Source organism: Erigeron canadensis, chromosome 2 (genome assembly GCF_010389155.1).
Source record: "Erigeron canadensis isolate Cc75 chromosome 2, C_canadensis_v1, whole genome shotgun sequence".
NCBI classification, from domain to species: Eukaryota; Viridiplantae; Streptophyta; class Magnoliopsida; order Asterales; family Asteraceae; genus Erigeron; species Erigeron canadensis.
In genome coordinates, this window is record NC_057762.1 from 21,907,255 (window position 1) to 21,914,816 (window position 7,562).

The following is a 7,562-nucleotide window of genomic DNA, read 5'->3' on the forward strand; positions in this document are numbered from 1 at the left end:
CATAATTTCAAAAACTCCATGAAAAGAAGAAAACCCAGCCGCAGAGAATACTTCAACCATGTTCAGTGTCTCAAGTAATATCCAACCTGTTATTATAGAGGTTGGGTCGACAATCTCTTCACGTGGATCATTAAAATCCACAATGTCATCAGCAAGCAGGTTGAATCTCCTCCTCAAAGCAGCAATCAACCTACATGCTTCCCAACAGTCGTTCTAAGTTAGGACATTCATAAGAAGGATGTCTTTCAAAATACTTTCTTCCATCTCTAACACTTCTACAATTGTTTTTACTTGCCTCTTTTCACTGTTATTTAGGGTAAATACATAAGACTGGCTTTCTTTGTTGAAATCCCAGGCTTCCAAATGTGTCATGTTGTGATGATCAGTTTTTAGTGTGCTAAAATCACTTAAGGGTGCTGCATCTAACAATAAGGTTCTTATTATATATTCTCATAAGAAACACCTTTACAGTTCTAATGTATATTAATTACTGAGTTCAGTTACTTTACTATTTATTGAAACATTTGTTTATTTATAACTTTTCTTTTTCATAGGATGATTCTAAATAAAGAGTAAAATATAATATAAGGTATATATTCCTATAACAAAACCTACGACATCTAACTAATAATAAAATTAGCACAATTAATGTCATCTATCTATTCAAATTCTCACCTGTCTATATCTCTTTACCTCTACTAATATTAACAAATAATAATAATGTTGATCTTAATGATGATAAAAAACGATAATATGAATAATTATATTTCTCCATTTAACTTCTTACCTATACATATATGTCTCTTCAGTATCCTTTTGATTTCTTATATATATCCTCACCCAACAACATAGGAAGATAAACCAGGATTAATATGAAGAAAAACAATGCAGGTGTTTTAAGAAAAGATATTCCCTGTTTTCCAAACTTACAAACACAATATGGTATAAACACCACTAAATGTGGAAGAATTCAAACATTTTACACGTTATCGATAACTAACAATAAGATTGTAGATCATGGTATGTAGTATGTATGTTATCTCATCAATCTTATAACTAGTAGTGTTTCTATTCATACATGTGATACTAAGTAATTTAGCTGAGGTACAGGAAACTCAAAGGATGCTAACATTTTCAAAGCTGTAACAGAAGATGGCCTAATAAGGATTCATAGATGTACAAATGTAATCAGTGATGGAAAGATTCAAACATATTGTGGACTGCAAGTAACTAATACACAAATAGATCCAACTACAAATAGTGTTAAGAACCCAATAGATTTGCATTCCGGTAATTTCATTGCACCTAATGGAAGTTTACAAAAATATTGGAGTCTAAAGGTAACAAACAATAATCTTCAACCGGAAAAAAATCAAGTACAAGGTAATGTGCTTTTATTGTATATCAAATTGTAACAATTTTATGCGTAATCTGCGTTTGTATTTTCGATAAACCTATATACGTTTCTAATCTTATTAAGAATAATTAGACCCATGTTCAATCCCAGTCCATGATACAGTAGACCAGAGAGCACAAACCAGGTCAAATAACTTCGCTCATGCTATGCGCAAAACGGATAAGACAGTTCACAAAAGAAAACCAAATACAAAGGGTATAAATGAAATTCTTCTTTATGTTTTTAATAAAGTTATATGTGGGTACCTATGCTGTTATGAATAATTAAACCCACTACAAATCTCAGTTCACAATTCAGAAGAGCAGGGAGCACAAGCCGGGCCAAGCAACCTAACCACTACAAGTCACAAAAGAATACAAAGTGGAGTTTGTACTACTTCTCCTAAAAAGGGTGTCAACGCTCGCAAAAGAAAAGAACCTACTCAGGGCGTAACTAGAAAAAGCAAAAAGCAATCGGGTGATGTTCAAATACAAGATATATAAGTAAAAGTCCAAAAGTGTGTGATATATATATATATGTGTGTGTGTGTGTGTGTGTGGGCTCAAGTATGATGCTTTTACGAGTTTAACTTAAGAAACTTCCTACTGATATATATTGTATCACCCTCATATTTATTTCTAGGTAAAAGGAGTAAATCTGGTGCTTCACATAATGAAGAAACATCAACAAAAAAAACCTAAAAGATCAGGTAAAAAATAAAATGAAAAGCACAAATTCTATTTAATGATCAACCATATCTAATATTAAGTTATTTATAGGAATAAAAAAGAGAACGCGTCAGATGTCAGGTTTCACTTCATCAGGTAAAAAATACATATTCATACAAACTAAATTAGCAGTAATATATCAAATACTTGACATCTTGAATCTTTTTCATACCTGAAATATTAAACATGCACCTTTTTATGAGAAACTAATAAGGTTTATTCTACAATTGAAGGTGTCCATGTAGCATGTCTTGATTTCGGACCACCAACATATATATGTACCAATTGTAATGCATTAATGTGGTACGAAGAAAGGTGTAAAAATACAAAGCTGGAGGGTTACCATACATTTGCAACGTGTTGTCAGGAAGGAAAAGTTTTATAACCAAAATTGTTGGATGCTCCGGAACCTCTGAAGACATTGCTGGATTATGATCAACCTGGGACATCAAAATTTAAAGATAATATTAGGACTTACAATAGTATGTTCTGTTTCACATCTTTTGGAGCAAAGATAGATCACTCTGTGAACCAGGGCAGGAATTTATATACATTTAGAATAAGTGGCCAAAATTACCGTCGAATTAGTTCTTTGTTACCTGTTGAAGGAGATCAACCAAGATATGCACAACTTTATTTCTTTGACACTGTAAATAAAACCAGAAACCGGATGGCTGCTTTTGTATCTGGTAATTCAACTGCTCAAAGAGTAGATGAAAGAATAGTGGTTGAGTTAACTCAAATGTTGGACAATCACAGTTCTCTTGCCAGAGCTTTCCGAATGGCGCGAGATTGGTGTGAAGAAAATAATAATAACAATTGTGAACTTCGTTTGATGGGTAAGAGAACTACAACGAGGCAATATAATAAACCTACCGTATCTGAAGTTGCAGTCTTGATTACAAACGATTTTGGAGAGAATACAGAACCAAGGGATGTTATTGTTAGCCCAACAAGTGGTGGTCTTAAAAGAATCTCTGAATTGCATCAACTCTATATGGCATTGCAATACCCTTTGTTGTTTCCTTACGGAGAAACTGGGTATCATAATCAGATACCATATCATAGGAACATTGGAAGGCGAAAAACAAAACGGGAAACGGTAACAATGAGAGAATTCTATTGTTACAGAATTCATTATAGAAATAATGAAGGAACTACCTTATTGAGAGGAGGTCGATTATATCAACAGTACTTGGTTGATTCATATACTGCAGTTGAAGAAGAACGATTGAGGTATACCCGGAATCATCAAGCTGAATTACGTGCAGACCTTTATAACAATGTATGTGATGCTGTGACTAAAGGAGATACGCGAGCTGATGCAGTTGGCAAGAGGATAGTTTTACCTGCAAGCTTTACAGGCAGCCCAAGGTATATGGTTCAAAATTACCAAGATGCTATGGCCCTTTGTCGTGCTTTTGGAAATCCAGATTTATTTATAACATTCACAGCAAACCCTAAATGGCCAGAAATAGATAAAATGGTATCGTTAATCAGTGGCCAGAAATCACATGATCGTTCAGAGTCAGTCACCCGTATTTTTAAAATGAAATTAGATCTCTTGATGGAAGATATTATGCAGAAGAAGATATTTGGTGAGTGCAAAGCAGGTAAGTGGAAACAAAAATATGTATACATTGTTATGGACAACCTAAATTCTCTATGCTAAAACCAACTTTCCATCTTAATTGGGCTAATAACGCATCTTTTTTCCAGGGATATACACCATTGAATTTCAAAAGCGTGGGCTTCCTCATGCACATATCGTAATTTGGCTTGGTCCTGAAACAAAATGTAACACACCAGAGGAAATAAATGATATCATATCTGCAGAAATACCTTTGGAAAGTGAAGACCCAGGTTTATATGAGGCTGTTTCAGAATTTATGTTACACGGTCCTTGCGGGGCTGATTCACCAAATGCTTCATGCACAGAAGATGGAAAATGCAAAAAACACTTCCCAAGGCCATTTTATCAGGAGACTACTATTGACGCAGATGGTTACCCAGTTTATCAACGAAGGAATAATAGAGTATTTGTGCAGAAAGGTAACACAAAACTCCACAATGGTTTTGTTGTACCATACAATCGGTATCTATTACTTAAATACAAAGCACACATTAATGTTGAATGGTGCAACCGATCTCGCGCAATAAAGTATCTGTTCAAGTATCTTAACAAAGATCCTGATAGAGCAACAATAGTCATCCATGAAAATGTTGCAACTGATGGCCAATCCTCTGCAGAAAATATTCTTATCATTGATGAGATCAAGAACTATTTGGACTGCCGATATTTATCACCATGTGAAGCAGTTTGGCGAATGCTTGCATTCCCCATTTACTATTCTTATCCATCAGTCATCAGGCTCACATTCCATCTACCTGAACAACATATGATTACCCTTCGTGATTCAGAGAATCTATGGAAATAGATAAACGAAGAAGGAATTGAAAAAACCATGTTCACAGAATGGTTTGTACTAAATAAGGAAGATCCAAGAGCACATGAGTATACATATGCTGAAATACCGTCTAAGTATGTGTGGCAGAAAACGTTTAATGTTTGGACATGGCGTGAGAGCAGGAAAGGTTGTATTGGTCGCATTGTTTATTGTAACCTGGCTGCAGGTCCACGATATTATCTGAGGATTTTGTTGAGTGTTGTCAGGGGACCACAATCTTATAAAGACATCAAAACTGTTAATGGTCGGGAGTATGCTACATACAAAGAAGCTTGCATTGCATACGGACTATTAAATGATGACAAAGAATGGACGGATGCTATAAATGAGGCAAAGCTCTGGGCAATGGGTTCACAGCTTCGAGACCTGTTCGTCACAATTTTAATGTTTTGTGATGTTCGCAGCCCGCTTGAAATATGGAATGAAAATTGGGAAACTTTATCTGAAGATATTTTGTACAGAAAGAGACGACAATTCAAGTTTCCCAATTTACATCTTTCTAATGAACAAATCAAGAATTATTGTTTGGTTGAAATACAGGAAATTTTGCAAAGAAATGGCAAATCATTGGATGATTTCAGTGATATTCCATAACCTGATGAAACCTTACTCATAGCTATGGATAATCGGTTGATACGTGAAGAACTCAGTTATAACCAGTCACAAGAAGCTCTAGAACATGAACAGCTTTTCCATAAGCTTAATCCTGATCAAATGACAATCTATGAGAATGTCATCGCATCAGTGCATAAAGAAAGAGGCGGTTTCTATTTTGTTTATGGTCCAGGAGGCACAGGGAAAACATTCCTATATAAAACTATACTCTCACGGTTGCGCTCAGAGGAAACAATTGCACTTGCAGTTGCATCTTCAGGTAATTAACAATAAAAAGTTCAAATTTACCTATTAAACATATATGCATATCACTCTTAACAAGTATATAAATAGAAACTATACGTATATATATCAAGTGATCAATAAAAAATTGCCTAAGTTAATTACCTCTGTTTTCCGTTGTCTTATTATAGGGATTGCATCTTTGTTATTGCCGGGAGGAAGGACAACTCATAGTCGGTTTGTGATCCCATTGGAACTCATGGAAAATAGTACATGTGGGATCAAGCAAAAAACACATTTGGCTGCACTCATGCAACAAGCAAAGTTAATAATATGGGATGAGGCCCTGATGACACAAAAATATGCTTTTGAGGCCCTTGATAAGACGTTGAAAGATATATTAGGTTTTAACAACCCAGGAAATAGAACACAGATCTTTGGAGGGTTGACAGTGTTACTTGGGGGGTATTTCAGACAAATTTTGCCCGTCATTCCCAAAGGACAATGACAAGAAATTGTCCATTCCTGTATTAACAAGTCTAATTTGTGGAAGTGTTGTCAACTTTACACACTATCCCGAAGATGCGTGTAAATGAATACTCTCCAATAGGATCAATAAACATATGTTTGACAAACTAAACAGGCCCGCTCGAACTTACAAAAGTTCAGATGAAGTATGTCGGGCTTCAACAGAAACATTGGAACAAGAAGAAATGTATCCAATCGAGTTCTTAAACTCATTAAATTTCCCAGGGATGCCCCCCCATGAATTGACTCTTAAAGAGGGCTTACCGGTTATGCTCTTACGGAATGTCAATCCAAGTCAGGGTTTATGCAATTGTACCCGCATGATAATTACAGATCTTGGTAAGTATGTGATTAAAGCAAGAATAATGACAGGCTCAAATTTAGGTTCCACTGCATTAATCCCACGAATAACCCTGACTTCAACCACTGCAAAATGGCCCTTTATAATGAAAAGAAGACAGTTTCCCGTAAAAGCTTGCTATGCAATGACCATCAACAAAAGCCAGGGGCAATCACTCAATCATGTTGGGTTATATTTGTCTAATCCAGTTTTCAGCCACGGGCAGCTTTATGTGGCTCTCTCTAGAGTTACTCGACCTGAGGGATTACGAATTCTCATCGTAGATGACAATGATGTGCAACTCAAACATCATACACGTAATATTGTATATAAGGAAGCTTTTAATAATTTGTATCAGCTTAATTAAGAAATATATTTATAATTTTAGGATGTTTGAAATTAAGGAACACTTTAAAAACAAGATACATACCTTACTGTCGGCAGTTCATATTATCATTCTTTCCCAGAATCATTTTCTGTAAATCATCTTCCAAACATTTCATGATTCTACAAGTAGACTTTTAACCAATTTTTTTCTGCACAAATTACTCAAATCACATTATACCTTATAACATCAAATTATGTAGGACATCAACTCTTAGTTAACTAACTTGGCTTATAATATGTTTTCATTATATTTGGATTAAAAATCTTTATTAGACAACACTGATAACACAAAGATGAAATCTATATCTAATTAAACAAGGACTATCGCATTCTACGTACGTAATATATCTTATGAATGATCAGCTCATAATCACAAATTCAAACATGTGAGTACGAAATCAGTATAAACTTTATATCAAAAGACTATCTAATACATTATTAAATTAAAAAACATTGATGTATGTACAAATTCGGCATTGTACAGTAGTAACAAAGGTTTATGGATACACTATCAACAACAAAAATGGATTTCACAATCAATAATATGATGCATCAACCATATATAGTTACTAACAAACAATGTACACTTAACATAAAACATATGATCCATTCATAACTGATATATACATTACCCATTTATCATAAAAGAAAGAACAAAACAAGGATTTAGTAAATCCTGGAACAAAAAACAGAACATCTTTTCAAATGGTTTTATATATATATATATATATATTAATATTAATAAGCACATCATCACGTTACCAACTGAAACATATGCTGACCCAAAAAACAATCAACCCCACACATCTTCGTCATCTTCAGAAACATACTCCCCATACCCCGCTTCTTCTTCAGCTTCTTCTAGTTCCTGCACCCGA

The 7,562-nt window shown here is 34.5% G+C and overlaps 1 pseudogene; it reads left to right on the forward strand.

Annotated features, from left to right (window-relative positions):
* The first annotated feature begins 872 nt into the window (after nucleotides 1–872).
* On the forward strand, nucleotides 873–6,664 carry LOC122587863 (annotated as a pseudogene).
* The last annotated feature ends 898 nt before the right edge of the window (nucleotides 6,665–7,562 follow it).